At 43.1% G+C, this 16,785-nt stretch overlaps 1 long non-coding RNA gene across 1 annotated transcript in view; it reads left to right on the forward strand.

Moving 5' to 3' along the window:
• The window catches only part of LOC120570442, a 40,278-nt gene that overhangs the window by 14,255 nt on the left and 9,238 nt on the right, over positions 1-16,785 (forward strand). The gene's annotated exons all lie outside the window — the stretch shown is intronic.

Here is a 16,785-nt window from a genome sequence, read left to right on the forward strand (position 1 = left end):
ACTTGAAAGTAGATCCTGGAGTTAGCAGTATGTATTGAATCGAGAATTGATTTTGAATCGAATCGAAGAAAAAGATTGGAATCGAATCAAATGGCGAGTTAACCCTTAATGTTAACCCTGGCAGTGGAAACCAGACTCTCCTTGTCAAAATAAGGTGTTTTGGTAATGCACTCAAGACCCTGGTACAGAGGGCGTAACTTTGGGTTCAACATTGGGGGTGGGGGGGGGGGGATTGAGATTTCCACTTTTGAGCAAGATTGAAACGTCAAACACTTCATTTTCTAGCCTAGAAATCTAGACGCACCCTAGCGGCAGGAAATTTATTTTGCAGCCAGGGTCAGTCTAGGCTGGGTCAGTTGGCTTGCGAGCTGGAAAAACCAAACTCTGGTCAGGCCAATCACATTGTGTATAGAGTCAGTGGGCGGGGCTTATGGCTGCTGCTGCTGCTGCTGGGAACAGCGGTCTTCTGGAAGACTTGGAGTTCAGCTTTTCTTTGAGAAAAGAACAAAGAACGGCACTGAAGTCATTCTTAAAAAAGGAAGATGTGTTCTGAGTTTTGCCGACCGGATACGGCAAAAGTTTAATCTATCAACTAGCTCCTCTACCTTCTTCGTTGCTCTGCCTGGTTGTAGCGCTATCCTATTACGTGCAGAGAGAATTTGACAGACAACCGTTTATCCCGCCCCTCAGATTGAGTCCTGCCAATGGTGAGTTCCCAGACCCAACATCTGGATGTGGGTCTGGCTTGTCAGGCTATTCATTTTCTGCATTCTGGTGAATTGTCCTGCAACAATTTGTGTCTTTTCTGAATCAAATGATGGTGCAAATGTCTTTATTTATGTAAAGGAAATTAATTATAGGTTTATTTTGGGGTGGGGGGGGTTTGCACTGGCCATCCCCCTTGTAAATTACGCCTATGCCTGGTACAGATCATGATTGTATCAGGCTCTCTTCTTATCAAATACTATACTTCTACTACATCCAACAAGCATCCCTCACACCGTTCGATGTCCTTTCATTTTATCCACATCCTCCCCCCTGTAGCTGTGATTTCAAAAATAAACTGCAACCTAGCGAGCTCAGCTGTGTCAGAAGCTCTTCACTTACAGTAGCCAGCAGTGCATCGGTATATGAAACAGTTTGGTGTACTGTAAACCGAAAGAAAAAAAAAATAAAGCCAAATCTGCCAGCGTGATTCACACACAAACACACGCATCCAGCATGTACGGCCCACACACTCCCACGTGCTTCCCCTGCCTCTGCTCCCTTCAGATGTAAGGCACATGACATCACTAAAGAGGTGCTCCAAAAAACAGCGTGGGTACTGCATGTGGGTAGTCTGTTTGTGAGTGTGTGTGTGTTGTATGCGTGTGTGTTTTTGTTTCTGTGTGGGTGAGGAGGAATTAAAGCCAAAGCTCCAGAGCCGTGGGCCCATGCTGGCTGTGTGTGTGTGTGTGTGTGTGTGTGTGTGTGTGTGTGTGTGTGTGTGTGTGTGTGTGTGTGTGTGTGTGTGTGTGTGTGTGTGTGTGTGTGTGTGTGTGCGCGCGCGCCCAGCCGGAGGCTCTGTTCCTGGGCTGCGCTGCCTCCCACGCTGGGGTACGGCTGGGGCTGAGTGGGAGGGACGGGTGGGAGGGAAGAGTGGGCCGGGCGTTGTGAGTCAGCCTGTTGCGGAGCCCCCAGACAAGAGACCGCTGAGGGAAGAAACACACCGCTATAGAGTCCTCCCCCCCCCCCTGCCGCTGCCAGCATTCAAAGAGCGTTCATTATGAGGAGTAGAGCTTCAAAGATGTTTAGATTTTTAGATTATAGATTATTGTCATTTAGCAGAGTACAGGTACAGAGCCAATGAAATGCAGTTGACATCCAACCAGAAGGGCAAAAGAAGCATTAAATACCAAAGTGCAGGTTGAGTAAAATATTCTGTGCAGTTATGTAGACAATAGAGATGAATTATGTACAGCAGTGTATAGTTAGATATAAATACAGGTTTTTTTCAGATTACATGTCTACAGTGACATATAAGGAGTATAGATGGTTATGTACAGAGAGTATAGACATTCTATATAAATTATATATATATACAGTATATATATATATATACATACATGTGATATACTTATGTATATTGCACAGTTTTATGGGCAGGTTATGGAATATGAAAAAGTAAATATATTGTGCAGTTTTGGGTGTTAGCAGTGCAAGGCCATTGATGAAACCGTGCAGGAGTAAATGTAAACATGATGAATGTGAAGATGAATCGATTCATCGTTTAGTTGTCAATTATTAAATGAATCGCTCAAACTATTTTGATAATCGAGTAGACTCAGAATACTTTGTGGAGCCCCGCAGGGAGATTGTTAAGTTGCGGTTACTCACGGTCAAATTTAAAGCAAAAAAATTAGTAAGAAACAAACTTGTCGATAAGTGTATAAAATAACATCGATAAAGTGCAAGAAAACAATCAAAAGTTAAATAAAAGTAAAGTAAGATTAGGTCAAAAAGATTGGGTTTCAATCGAATTGGTTTAAGTAATTATTTTAAGAAAAAAAGTAAAATATCTCTGATTCCAGCTACTTAAATGTGAATATGTTCTAGTTTCTTCTCTCCTCTGTGACAGTAAATTGAATATCTTTTGAGTTGTGGACAAAACGAGACATTTGAGGACGTCATCTCGGGCTTTTTGGGAAACACGGATCGACATTTTTCACCGTTTCAACACAACATAAATAAAAAAAAATAATCCACAGATTAATCGGCAGTGAAAATGATTGCTAGTTGCAGCCCTGAGGAGGAGCATCCTGGAGAATCAGTGAACGTAACTGCCAAAGCCTCAGAAAGTGTAAAGATTGAAGGAGGAAAACCGGCAGACGTGGTTACCGAGTACAGTAGATGGACATAGGACACCGGGATGTAGTTTGCATCCTTCTTTGTTTGTATTTTAGTGACGCTACTTTCTAATTATTTAAACATCAATGTTGCAGACAATAAGTGATTTTGCCCTCGGCAGCTCTGCAACTTCCAAGATCACTGTATATATTACAGGCTTCACATATAACCATAACGAGGCTCTGCGTAGCATAGTCCCAGCTCAACTTTTCCAATTTCCTTGCACTTCTGAGACAGATGGCCGCATCAGACCCAGCACCATCTGCTGGAACCACTTGCTCTCTCTCTCTCACTGTGTCTGCTCTTTGAAAGACGGAGCTGAGAAAACAGAACTCCCTGCTGCACGCACATTTAATCCCCTGTGAATGACATGCTCACATTCCACACTTTGTGCATGCACATACATACGTACTACATACATACTGTACATACTCGCTGTATTATCTGCTGGTTCGGAAATGCCACTGAGTCACAGAAAAGACACAATCAGAAAAACAGCTACAACTGCCAGCGAGTTACTTGGGATGACACATTGAACACATTTACAAAGACAGATTGGTGAGAAAGGCCAGTAACATTGTATGTGACTACTCCCACCCCCCTGGCATCTCATTTTAAACTCCTGCCATCTAGGCGTGGTTTCTGCCCACCCCTTCTGACCAAGAACACATCCAAAAATCTTAACTTGTAAAGTAACTAGTAACTAAAGCTGTCAGATGAATGGAGTGGAGGTTAATATTTCTCTCTGAAATGTAGCGGAGTAGAAGTAGAAAGTGGCATGAAAAGAAAAAGACTCAAGTAAAGTACAAGTACCTCAACATTTGTCCTTTGGAACAGTACTTGAGTAAATGTACTCAGTTACATTCCACCACTGATGATGTTTTAACTTTCAAGTCTACTTCCAGTGATCCGCGCCTCGCAACAGCCCTCGTGTGCGTTACTCATCTATGTCATAGATCTATGTTATAGATCTATGTTCTAGTCGTACGAGGCTTTAGATTTCCCATCCTTTTATTTATTTTAGTTGCATAAAAGCAGATTTCAAAGAGTGCCGTCTATCCCCAGAGGTGGAGGTCAGGCTCAGGACCACAAGGACCCGGCGAGCTGGGTGTTTCTGGGCCGGGCCGGGCCTGGCCGGGGCGCTCTGATAATGGAAGGTGGTACTCCAGGAAACCCAGAGGGAGTCCACCAGTCTGGGGAGTGGGGGGCTGGAGCCACGGGGGGGTGGGTGGGGGCCTAAGTGGTGTGAAGCGGCGGTAGGTGGGATGGTGGGAAACTTCCGGAGGGTAACATAGGCGTGTGGCGGCGAAGGTGGGACGGGCGAGGAGCGGCAGGGAAGGACAGGGAAGCGAGAACAGGAAATGCTGGTCCGAGCGGAGGGGGGGGAGAGGGGAACGTTTCCCAAAAAGCTTTCTCCACAAGCGGTGGAAGAAGTATTCACATCCTTTACTTAAGTAAAAGTACTGATACCACACACACCATTAGGCTACTTTCTTTTTTTAAGGTATTATCAGGAAAATATGCTTAAAAGTGAAAGTACCCAATGCAGAAAAATCCTCATTTTAAAAACTGGAAATGAAAAAGCAGTTTTATGGTCTAATCATTTCAGCTGGACTTGTAGGCCGTTACATTGTTGGGTGGTTTCATTTATAATAAAAACATCAGATTTAATAAATTTACAAAACTCTATTTTCTATTCTAATTTGTAGAGTAACTAAAGCTGTCAGAGGAACGTGGTGGAATAAAAAGTCAAATATTTTCCCTCTGAAATGTAGCGGAGTAGAAGTAGAAAGTGGCATGAAGAGAAAAGACTCAAGTAAAGTACAAGTACCTCGACATTTGTACTTAAGTACAGCACTGGAGTAAATGTACTCAGTTACCACCGCTGTTCTCCGCCCTATAGCGTCAGGACCAGGGCGTCTGCTGCTCAGACAGCCACCAGCCAGCGGGGGAGCTCATGTGTGACACACACACACACACACACACACACACACACACACACACATTATCCACAGTGTGACCCCTCACCGCCTTGGCAGGCATCGCAGCACTTATATCCTGTGAGTGGGCCAGCCAGAAGCGGAGTCACTGCCTTCACATAGCCCACGTTGTGTGGTTGTGAGAGAGAGAGGGAGAGAGAGACAGAGAGAGAGAGAGAGGGAGAGAGAGTCTGTGGCTGTTTTTCCTCTGACACCTCTGAAGGGAAGAGGAAGAGGAAAGGGGGAGGACGAGAGAGGAAAGGAGGAGTGGGAAGGAGAGGGACTCACAGGGCAGGGATGTCGGGGTGGAGTCCCAATGCTGTCGTGCAGACAGCAGACTAGAGCTGCAACGAGTCATCCATCAGTTGTCAAGTTATTAAATGAATCGCCAACTGTTTCTTTTTGTCTGTTTGAGTCGTTATTTTTCATGAAAGAAAATTTAAAAAAAAATTCTCCATGCTTCCGATGCTGCGTTCCAGACACAATTTTTAACCCGTAAGTTATGACTTTAAGTCACGACTCGCGACTCGGTAGCGTTCCAGGCAAAGTCGCGACAAGTCACGTAACGTTGAAGTTAGCTAGCGCTAGCTGACACTAGCGATTTCTAGTCGGCGACATATTTTGGGCTTCATTTAATAAACATAACCTGTAGTAGTACACAATCGTATGTGTATTGTTTTGATTACAGCGTGCGGAATTACTTTCTGTTCTGTCTATTTATTTCTATTTCTCACCGTTAATCACCGGCGTCTGTACAGCATCAACAGGGGTCGCCATTGTTGTTTGTGTGTGTGTGTGTGTGTGCATCGATCTGGTACTAGTTCATGGGTAGTAAGTTACAGGTTTGACCGCCGTTCCAGGGCACTTTTCACCGGTAGAAGGTTGTGAAAACACGGGTTACGGGTTGCCTGGAACGCGCCATTAAATGTGAATATTGTTTATAGTGTCTTCAGTCCTCTGTGACAGTAAACTGAATATCTTTGCGGTTGTTGCTTCTCCAGACTTTAGTAGTATTCATTTACTAAAACCGAATCCAGGATTTGCGTTTGCAAAGGAGTATTTTCTTTATTGTTGTATTAATAATCTAAAAAAAAAAAAAACAAGACTTCCGACAGATCACAGGAAACACACGTGACCGGTTGCAAACAAACTCAGAGCCAAACTTATCTGGAAGAGAAAACTCTCAGCAACTACTTAGGTGAGCGCAAATGATGTTCAAAAACATCACAATAAGATTGTATTAAACAGAAAAATTATCCTTTAAAACTAATACCACCGTAATGACATGCCATTCATTTATATAGTTGAACCCAAAAGTTGACCGATGCGGCACTATACCGTAGAAGTATTCGTGTGTGATGTAATTAGAGACACTTTCATATACGTAACACTTGCCAGCTCAGACTGCTGGGGATGTTTCCACAGACTCAGAGGTGCTCGCCTGTCACCAGAGCTGCTGCTGAGGTATCCCCGTGTGTCACTATACAGGTTCAGGGTTATCACAGGGTAATACACGCACACGCACACACACACACACACACACACACACACACACACACACACACATACACAGAGAAACAGGAGGGTGCACACATGTTACAGCGGGGCACTGGAGAGAGATAAGCCGTAGATTCATGCCTCCCCAGCGTGATCGTGACATCACAGTTGCATCTGTGTGCTCACTGTCGCCCCATGTCAGAAACAGACTGGCCTAATATAGTCAGTGTAGACCATGCCACACACACACACACACACACGTTGTATGTCATTGCCAAGGCGTATTGTGCTATCTTAATTTAATGCCTAAATTGACGTGTGTGTGTGTGTGTGTGTGTATGTGTGTGTGTGTGTGTGCGTGTGTGTGTGCGTGCGTGTGTGAGTGCATTACTCTTTGAATTCTCTCAATAACTCACGCTTTATTATTGACTCTCTTAAAGCAGATGTTGTCAGTTGTTTTAGTCTCATTGTCTCTTACATTCTTTCTCTGTCTCTCTGTGCTGCTGTTTGTGTTCTTTGACTTTTATCACTTTTTTTCTCTTTTTTTTTTTTATCACTCTCTTTCTATCTGTCTGTGTCACTTGCAACTCTGTTCAGCCATTAAACCGCCTCTCAAGCCAACCCCGCAGAATTCCCAGGCTGCTCGGCTGCTGAGTTCACACCTTTTTGTCCACAGGAATCTCAGGAATCCCCAGCTTCCTTTCCACTGCAATCTCCATTGTGTGTGTGTGTGTGTGTGTGTGTGTGTGTGTGTGACTGCACAAAGGAAAGGCCCCCGCCTGCATCGTGCGTGTGTGTTGAAACACATCTCCGCCCTCGTATCCACCCTGCAAGCACGAGCAGGCGGTGTTCAGTTTGTGGCCACAATAGACTGAGTCACTTTCTAAAATGGCTAGAGCTCTCAAAAGTTAAACTTCACTCTTTAAGACGGAGACTTTAATGTCAAACTGTGGCTCACGTGACATGAACATGGCCGCTTTTAGATTTCAACAGCGCACGCCGTCATTTACACCTGAATTAAAAAAAATATATAATAATAATTCAACTGTTATAGCGAAGGCATCATTCTCTCAATTCCCCTAAAGAAATATGAAATAGGTACACTGTCGTTTTAATGTTTCTAGACCGATTTCAGTAAATCCTTTTAACCCTTGCAATCTTTCAGCTAAACTGCTCAAAAATAACATGGTTTGTACCATATTATATATAATTATTTTAGGAATTATGCATGACGATTTATTTATAATTTAAAAAAATTTAAAATCTCACGTACCCCCTGCAGTACTCCTAGCGTAGCCCCATTTGAGAAAGAGCTATTCAACAGGGGGCCCGTGACTGCTATGGGGTCCTAAGACTTTTCCAAACTTTCTTTTTTGAAAACTTAATATAAGTCTGAAATTATACATTAACATGACTCTAACATAAACTGGCCTATTTGTGAAAAAAAAAGCCTTCTATGCCTGCTAAGGTATGCCATACACTGTTAAAATAAAACCTGTAAAATAAAAAATAAAACGGTCATGTTACAAAAACCATACAATGAATATAAAACATCCAAATTCAAATAAATTTCAAAAACAATGCATTTAAAGTCATGTTCAATCAAACGCTGTTATTTTACAGATTTGTTTTGGCATGGCAGACAGTTGGGTTGTTGATTTATATATAATCTCCATAATGTTACAGATTTTTGAACACAATTTTAAAAAAAAAGTTAAAACTACTGTTAAAAGTTATTTTCTGTAAAATTAGCATTTGTTTTTTACAGTTAAGCTTAAGGACTCACTGCCATTCATTTTCCTCCATGCACCCAGTTTAATGCTGCTTCAATTTATACAGTATATATATGTAGTAGGGCAGTGGTTCTCAAACTGTTTTTAATAATGTACCCCCCCAATTTGAATTGTGTTTTTAAGCCAAGTACCCCTTGACCAGCGATAGGTTTACGAAACAACAGCCATGTAACTGAAAAACATTTAAATGCTGATGAAAAAAGGTAACACATTTTTTTTTTTACTTAAAAACTTGGAATAAGTCGGTAGAAAGAACGAAGTAAGGCAAGAATAGATGGAAAATAGTAACACAAACTTAGAAAACAAAAACTTTGGAAAAAGTGACAGACTTGTAAAAAGTGACCGAAGGAAGACAAGCTTCCAAAAAAGTGACAAAAACCTTGAAAAAGGCGCAATTGTTTTTTGAAAAAAGGGACAAACTTCGACAAGAACAGGTCGAAAACAGTGACAAAAAGCAACAAAAACTTTTTTTAAAGTGACAAACTTCAAAAACAGCGACAAAAAACGCTCACGTACCCCCTGCAGTCATCCAAAGTACCCCTTGGGGTACCCCCATTTGAGAAACGCTGTAGTAGGGGGGGTCCCTACTCTGTCTCTCTTTTAGCTAAGGGGTCTTTGGCCTTAAAAACATTGAAGACCCCCCTGTATTAGACACAAATGCATGGGGGAAAGGGGTCCAGGATGAAAAAACAACAACCCAAAATGCCACTTTAATGCTGCAGTTTGTCAGCAGGTCTGGAGTCGTTTAACCGCTCCGACCCTGAGTCATCCCCCAGCCTGCCGCCGGGGCTTAGCGGCGTCCATTAAACGCCATGAGGAACACACAAGAAAGCCATTCACTGGGCCGCCACACGACAGGCTGTGATTCACCCACTCCCACTCACTCTCCATCCACACGGGAGCCCACCACGGAGCACTCCAGGTTGCCAGAGGTTCCCAACTCAAGAAAGCTTTTATTTATATTTGACTTTTTTCTAATCTTTGTTTATTTTTTTATTATTACTATCTATTATTACCTCCTGAAAAAAAAACTAATCTTCAAAAGACACAATCCAAGTTCATCAGTTGTATTTTGTCACGTGAAATCGTACAATTCCTGTAGGGCTGCAACTGACGATTATTTACATCGTTCATTAGCCTGCCCGTTATTTTTCTCGATTAGTTGTCTGGTCCATAAAATGTCCGAAAATTATGAATATGTATATCAGTGTTTCCCCACAAAGCCCGAGATGACTTCCTCAAATGTCTCGTTGTGTCCACAACTCAGAGATATTCAGTTTACTGTCACAGAGGAGAGAAGACACTAGAACAATATTCACATTTAACAAGCTGGCATCAGAGAAGTTTTACTTTTTTTTTCATAAAAAATGACTCAAACCGAATAACGGATTATCAAAATAGTTGGCGATTAATTTAATAGTTGACAACTAATCGATTCATCTATGCAGCTCTTAGCTTCACAGACAGAAAATATGAGGGCGGGGCTGTGTGTGTGTGCATGTGTGTGTGCATGTGTGTGTGCGTGTGTGCGCGTGCGTGTGTGTGTGTGTGTGTGTGTGTGTGTGTGTGTGTGTGTGTGTGTGTGTGTTTTTCCCCATAACAAATGACTCGAAACGATGAATCTATGTTCCAAATAGTTGCCGATTAATGTAATAGTTGACAACTAATTCATCAATCAATTCATCTCTGCAACTCTAACTTCCAGTGAAATGTCATCCCATCCGCACCTTCAACTTGTGCATGATTTACCATCAAAGCAACTCATAGACCAAACAAAAAGCAACAAGTTGCTTCATGTTATCGGCCAAAAAGAGGGTCGGGAACCCCTGACCTGAGGGGATTGTTCTGTATACAGAGATACAGATGTGCGTAGAAAGGTTAAAATATTACTTAGCCCAACTTGTTGCATGACTCACAGAGGTTACTTAAATAGTTATGAATGGAGCCTGACAAAGGCGGTTCTCCCGCTGTTGCACCACACACACACACACACACAAAAAACGCCTGTGTGTGAGCACATGTGTGCATGTTTGTGCACCACAATGTGTGTAACGGGAGCGTAGCATGGGTGCAGCATGGCTTTTGATGAGTCACGCGGCGTCCTGTGAGTAACCACCCAACTATGCCATTCCTGAAGTTTAAAACTCCCCATTGTAAAACCCCAGCCCACCCTCGCCCCAAAACACCATGCGGGAGTGAGGGAGGGAGGGAGGGAGGGAGGGAAGGGGAAGGGGCGGGACAGGGTGGAGTGGAGTGGCAGAGATGGCGTGGCAGAGAATGGGAGTGAGGTAAAATAGCAGGATGTAGGTGAGAACAGGGCGCCGAGCCAACCAGGGCAGTTTCAGGTCAAAATTTAAACGTGAGGAGCTCAACAGATGGAAACGATACTCTCTTCTTAGTAGCTGTGGTCACCACAGGGTTGGTGGAATGTAACTGAGTACTCAAGTAACTTTACTCAAGTACTGTACTTAAGTACAATTGTTGAGGTACTTGTACTTTACTTGAGTCTTTTTCTTTTCGTGCCACTCTCTACTTCTACTCCGCTACATTTCAGAGAGAAATATTGGACTTTTTACTCCACTACGTTCATCTGTTACAGCTTTAGTTACTAGTTACTTTACACATTAAGATTTCTGCACACAAAACCAATGCAGTTTTTAAAACACAAATTTTTACTATAGATGAAACTACCCAAAAATATAACGACCTACGAGTCCAGCTGATTAAACACACAACTGTTTGAATTGTTTCCAGTTTCTAAAATGTTGAGGATTTTTTCCTGCACCGAGTCCTTTAATACTTTAAGTACATTTCCCTGATGATACGCACATATTTTTACTTAAGTAACATTTTCAATGCAGGACTTACTCTTACTGGTAAGAGAGTAGTTTTACAGCGTGGTATTAGTACTGTTACTGAAGTAAAGGATGTGAATGCTTCCTCCACCGCTGTCATCACGTGTCTGCTTTTTGTCGGTACACTCAGGTACTTTCTTTTTAGGAGCTGTGGTCACCGCGGGGTTACTTTGGTGCTTTTCTTCTTTGTGGGTCACAATCAGCTGCCCATGTGTCTTTTCCATCCCAAATTTACACCCGGAATCTTTTGTCACACGTCTGTTTTTTGTTGTCACGAGACAGATGGAGCATTTGTTTGTGTGTGTGTGTGTGTGTGTGTGTGTGTGGGTGGAGAGTGAGGCTGGAAGTCATAAAGACCCCTCCACTGTGGCCGCTGCGTGTGTTTTCTGTGTGTGTGTGTGTGTGTGTGTGTGTGTGGGGGGGTGCGCTCCTTATGTCCCTGCCTCCTTTCCCTTATTTAGAGACGGGTCCCTTTTCCTTTTCTACAAACGCCCCAACTCTCTGGCAGCAGGGGAGTTTCCTGCTTTTGAAGACCCCGGGCATGCACACACACACACACACACACACACACATACACACACATACAGGGAGAGAGAGAGAAAGACGGAGAGGCTGCCCTTACTTTTTTCCTCCTCCCTCTCCCCCTCCCTCTTCCCTCCTCTCTTTTTTCTGAATGGATGTCCTCTCTCTAACCTCAATTGAGAGCTGTGTAACAGGACACTGCCCTCTGCTGCGATAGGCTCGGCCCCCCTCTTTAACAGCCCCATTATAAGAGAGCCGCAGCCCCGCTCCAGAGTGTGTGTGAGAGAGTAGGCTATGTCCGACAGTGTCAGTCAGTCAGGGGGCCAAGGGAGAGAAGGGAGGGTGAAGGGTGAGAGAAAAGGAGAGAGAGAGAGAGAGAGAGAGAGAGAGAGAGAGAGAGAGAGAGAGAGAGAGAGAGAGAGAGACTGCTGTGAAACATGTGATAGCGCAACTTTGGCGGGGCTTATAGGGAGTGTAACGGCTGTAGTGTCTCCAGGGCTCTGGGAAAGCACCTTTAGCCCAGAGGGAGCGTGTGTGTGTGTGTGCGTGCGTGCGTGCGTGTGTGTGTGTGAGAGAGAGAGAGAGAGAGTGCCGGCTATGTAGTGCTGCTGCTGTCACTTTAAGCCTGTTACTGATTACACTCAGAAGAATGCAACGGGAGGAGGGGGAGACAGAAAAAAAAAAGACAGATGAGGAGACATGTAAGGATGAAGTTTTAGGAGTTGAGCGCCGGCAAGTTTGGTGTGACACAGCCACGGACAGTGACGTGGGTGAGAAGTTGTTACCCAATCGTGTCTCTCTCTCTCTCTTTCACTCACTGTCGGACCAAAAGTTAAAGTGAAAGGGGAACCCGGAGTCCCTCTGCGAGGCAGGGACAGAGCAAAGGACACCCAGGAACGGAGGACAAACTAAAAGAAAGAAGGGTGGTGGTGTGTGTGTGTGTGTGTGTGTGTGTGTGTGGTGGGTTCCCTCGTTCCACGCTCAGCGCCAGCCGGGAGGAAACACTACACTCACCCAGACGGGTAAGTAAAAAAAAAAAAAAAGCAAAGAAAGGGAAAATACTCCCAGAAAGTAGAGCTGCTGTTGATGAATCTCATATGTTACAAGTTAGGGTTGAGAAACTGCTCCCAGATCCTTTAATAGGCTGAGCCGCACCACAGAACTGAGGGGGCTTTCAGTGGCGGTCCGGAGACTAGACTAGACCCGTCTAGCAATCTGTGATGGAGACCAAAGTTAAAGGCTACTTTATTAAGTGTGAGAAATACAGAGTAGGCTAACATGCCTGAATGGGATCAGCTCTCAGTCACTTGCTTTATTTCCGAGGCCGGCGAGCGATCCGGTTCCAGCTCGTCAGGTCTTGGTGTTTGAATGGTCTTTGAACGTGATCTCATTTCCGAAGAGCTGATTCACTGTGAATAGCCGAATTACGTAGCTCTGGCTCACACTTTTAAGTCCTATATACGACCATAGGGGTCAGATGGGGGAACTAGGCTACAACGCATGGTATGTAGCCTAGGCCTACTATCGTCAGAGCTGTAGCCTAATAATAATAATAATAATTATTACCTGGCACGGTCTTTAGGCTGTATGTCTCCGCGACGATGCTGATAAAAATAGATCTTTTGTGGCTTCGTAGGCATTTGTTTTTTTCGTACAGAGGTATCACTTCCTCTCTGCTTCAGTCACGCTGCCCCCTATCCCGTTCATTTGACACGGATAGCACAGTCCACTCCTTCTGAGACGGGCATGAATGAACTGAGCGTATGATCGTGATGTGACGTAGCCCATCATACAGCGCGGACAGCGCAGCGTTGGGCTTCTTTATGAATGGACATGGCAGTCGGCTGATGTGATTGGCTGTTGGCTGCACAGCCGGGATCTTCGGATTTCATTTAGAGCTGCGAAGATGAATCCATTTAAGTTGCCAGCTGCAAAATGAATCGCCAACTACTTATTATATTTGATAATCCATTACTCGGTTTGAGTCATTTATTTGAATTCATTTTGTTTCTTGCATTTTAAGAAATGATGACATAGTTCTGTTGAAATAACAAAGCATACTATAGAGACGGTTAAAGGCAAGATAAGAATGAAAGGAAATAGAGAGAGAGGAAACTTCTCTGATGTCAGCGTGTTAAATGTGAATATTGTTCTAGTTCCTTCTCTCCTCTGTGACAGTGAACTGAATATCTTTTGAGTTGTGGACAAAACGAGACATTTGACGTCATCTCGGGCTTTGGTGAAAACGCTGATCATAGTTCTCTGACATTTCATAGACCAAACAACTAATCGATTAATCGGGGGAACAATCAACAGATTAAAACGACAGTGAAAATAATCGTTAGTTGCAGCCCTAGATTCATTCTGCCGTTCACACTGTCTCTCCTGGTTACCACCTCTTTTAAGCGGCGTGGGTTTTTGTGTTTGTGTGTTGGGGAAAATGTGTGTGTGTGTGTGTGTGTGTGACACAGAGAGAGAGAGAGAGAGTGTGTGTGTGTGTGTGTGTGTGTGTGTGTGTGTGTGTGTGTGTGTGTGTGTGTGTGTGTGTGTGTGTGTGTGTGTGTGTGTGTGTTTGAGAGGTTGTGTGAATCAGTGCTTGCGGTTCTGGGTTACATGTGTTTGTCTAAAGGGGAGTTAGTCACAAGCCGAACAGTGGTGTGTGTGTGTGTGTGTGTGTGTGTGTGTGTGTGTGTGTGTGTGTGTGTGTGTGTGTGTGTGTGTGTGTGTGTGTGTGTGTGTGTGTTTTTAAAGCTGTGGACCTTTAAAAGTCCCGGCTCTGTGCCCAGCTGTTGTTCTTCTGATGATCTCCCACTCTCTATGACTAAGACGGCGCTCTCTCCAACTATCATTACTCTTACTCACTCGTCCTTTAACGGGAGGGCAGCTCTCCAGTGTTAATACGTAATAACGCTCCGTGTTGAATCACTCGGATACACTTGAGAATCTATAACGTCTCCTGCGTTTGCATTTTTTTTATTTAATTTTTTGGGATCTCTGTAAATCAATTTAAACTGGCTCATAAAAAGGTAGCAATTTTTGTGAAGTGATACTGTCACGCCGTGGATGTCATCAATATGTCGAGAGGAGCTGACGATTATTTTCATTGTCGATCGATTATTTTCTCAATTAATGGATTAGTTGTTTAGGCTATAAAATGTCAGAAAATGTGAAAGAAAAATGTCTTATCAGCGTTTCCGCAAAAAGCCCGAGATGACGTCCTCAAATGTCTCGTTTTGTCCACAACAAAAGATATTCAGTTCACTGTCCCAGAGGAGAGAAGATACTAGAACAATATTCACATTTAACAAGCTGCTTTTCATAAAAAAAATTTAATAGTTGACAACTAATCAATTCATCTTTGCAGCTCTATAAGCTTCACAGACAGAAAATGTGAAGGCGGGGCTATGCGTGTGTGTGTGTGTGTGTGCGTGTGTGTGTGTGCGTGTGTGTGTGTGTGTGTGTGTGTGTGTGTGTGTGTGTGTGTGTGTGTGTGTGTGTGTGTGTGTGTGTGTGTGCGTGAGAGAGAGGCCATAAAGAGCCCGTATACTGTAGCCACACATGCATGCACATCCTGCTCAGCCTCTTTGTTTTACTGCAACACAATGATAGCCGCTCCTTGAGCTCCACCAGAGATTACTGCAGTTCCTTTACTTTGCCCCAGCGTAAGCCACTCCGGCACGACTTTACTATGTGGTTTATGGCACCAGGAAATGTGTATATATGTGTGTGTGTGTGTGTGAGATAGAGAGAGAGAGTGTGTGTGTGTGTGTGTGTGTGTGTGTGTGTGTGTGTGTGTGTGTGTGTGTGTGTGTGTGTGTGTGTGTGTGTGTGTGTGTGTGTGTGTGTGTGTGTGTGTGTGTGTGTGTGTGTGTGTGTGTGTGTGTGTGTGTGTGTGTGTGAGCGTGTGTGGAGGGTGCGTTGGATCTATGCAGCTCCCAAGCCTCCCGTTGCTGCCTGCAGCGTTTCGGCGTTGTTGCGATAGCAGGGGAGATTGGCGGTGAGATGCATCGCAGGTATCTTGATGAGGGAGATTAAATTCCCTGGCGCAGATTAGCATGGAATCTGCCCTCTGCTTTATCACTCTGCGACAGAATGAACCCTGGCCTGGCCTACTTGGCAGGAAGCAGCCGTGCAGGCCGACCCACGCTCCCCCCCCCGCCGCCGAACACTTCTAGGGCAAATAAACCATTTGGGAAAACAATTGCTTTTCCTCATTCGTGGATTTTTATGTAAACTTCATTATAAAACGGTCGCAAAGCAAAGGAAATGCATTCAGGCCATCGTACTTTAAAATTAAATTTTATTTTTTGCAATTTAATACTGCAAAACAGCTGTATAAAGTTGACAGAAGAAAAATAATAGGCTACTGTAACAAAATTGAATATTCGTCGCTGTCGGGCAGAAACATCGTATCTCCATAGTTTGTCATTTTATTTCTTTTCATAAATCATTGCTATTGGTCTCCCTTTACGTCTGGCTGTGGGTTTTACACATATTTCAAAAAAACTGAAATGAGGCGATTCTGTCTGACGCTGTCTGAGGTAAATAGCTAAAGCACTGAGTAAAAGGTTTTATTAAAGCTTTTTTTTTCTACAAATCACACTTAAGTCAGTAAGTAAGTATGTAAGTAGCCTAAGTAAGTTATTAAGTATGTAAGTATGTAAGGTAAGTAAGTTAAAATAAGTATGTAAGTTAGTAAGTAAGTCAGTAAGTAGGTAAGTAAGTAAGTAAATAAGTATGTAAGTTAGTAAGTAAGTCAGTAAGTAGGTAAGTAAGTAAGTAAATAAGTAAGTGAGTAAGTAAGTAAGTCAGTAAGTTAGTAGGCCTAAGTATGTAAGTAAGTTAGTAAGTAAGTATGTAAGTAAGTAAGTTAGTAAGTATGTAAGTAACTAAGTAAATAAGTATGTAAGTAAGTTAGTTATTAAGTAAGTAAGTAAGTAAATAAGTTAGTAAGTAAGTAAGTATAGGCTAAGTTAGTAAGTAAGTAAGTCAGTAAGTAGGTAAGTAAGTAAGTCAGTAAGTTAGTAAGTATGTAAGTAAGTAAGTAAGTTAGTAAGTATGTAAGCAAGTATGTAAGTAAGTTAGTATGTAAGTTAGTAAGTAAGTATGTAAGTAAGTAAGTTAGTAAGTATGTAAGTAAGTAAGTAAATAAGTAAGTTAGTAAGTAAGTATGTAAGTAAATAAGTATGTAAGTATGTACGTAAGTCAGTAAGTAAGTTAGTAAGCGTGTAAGTAAGTAAATAAGTAAGTTAG

The sequence above is a fragment of the Perca fluviatilis genome, chromosome 12 (assembly GCF_010015445.1).
Source record: "Perca fluviatilis chromosome 12, GENO_Pfluv_1.0, whole genome shotgun sequence".
NCBI classification, from domain to species: Eukaryota; Metazoa; Chordata; class Actinopteri; order Perciformes; family Percidae; genus Perca; species Perca fluviatilis.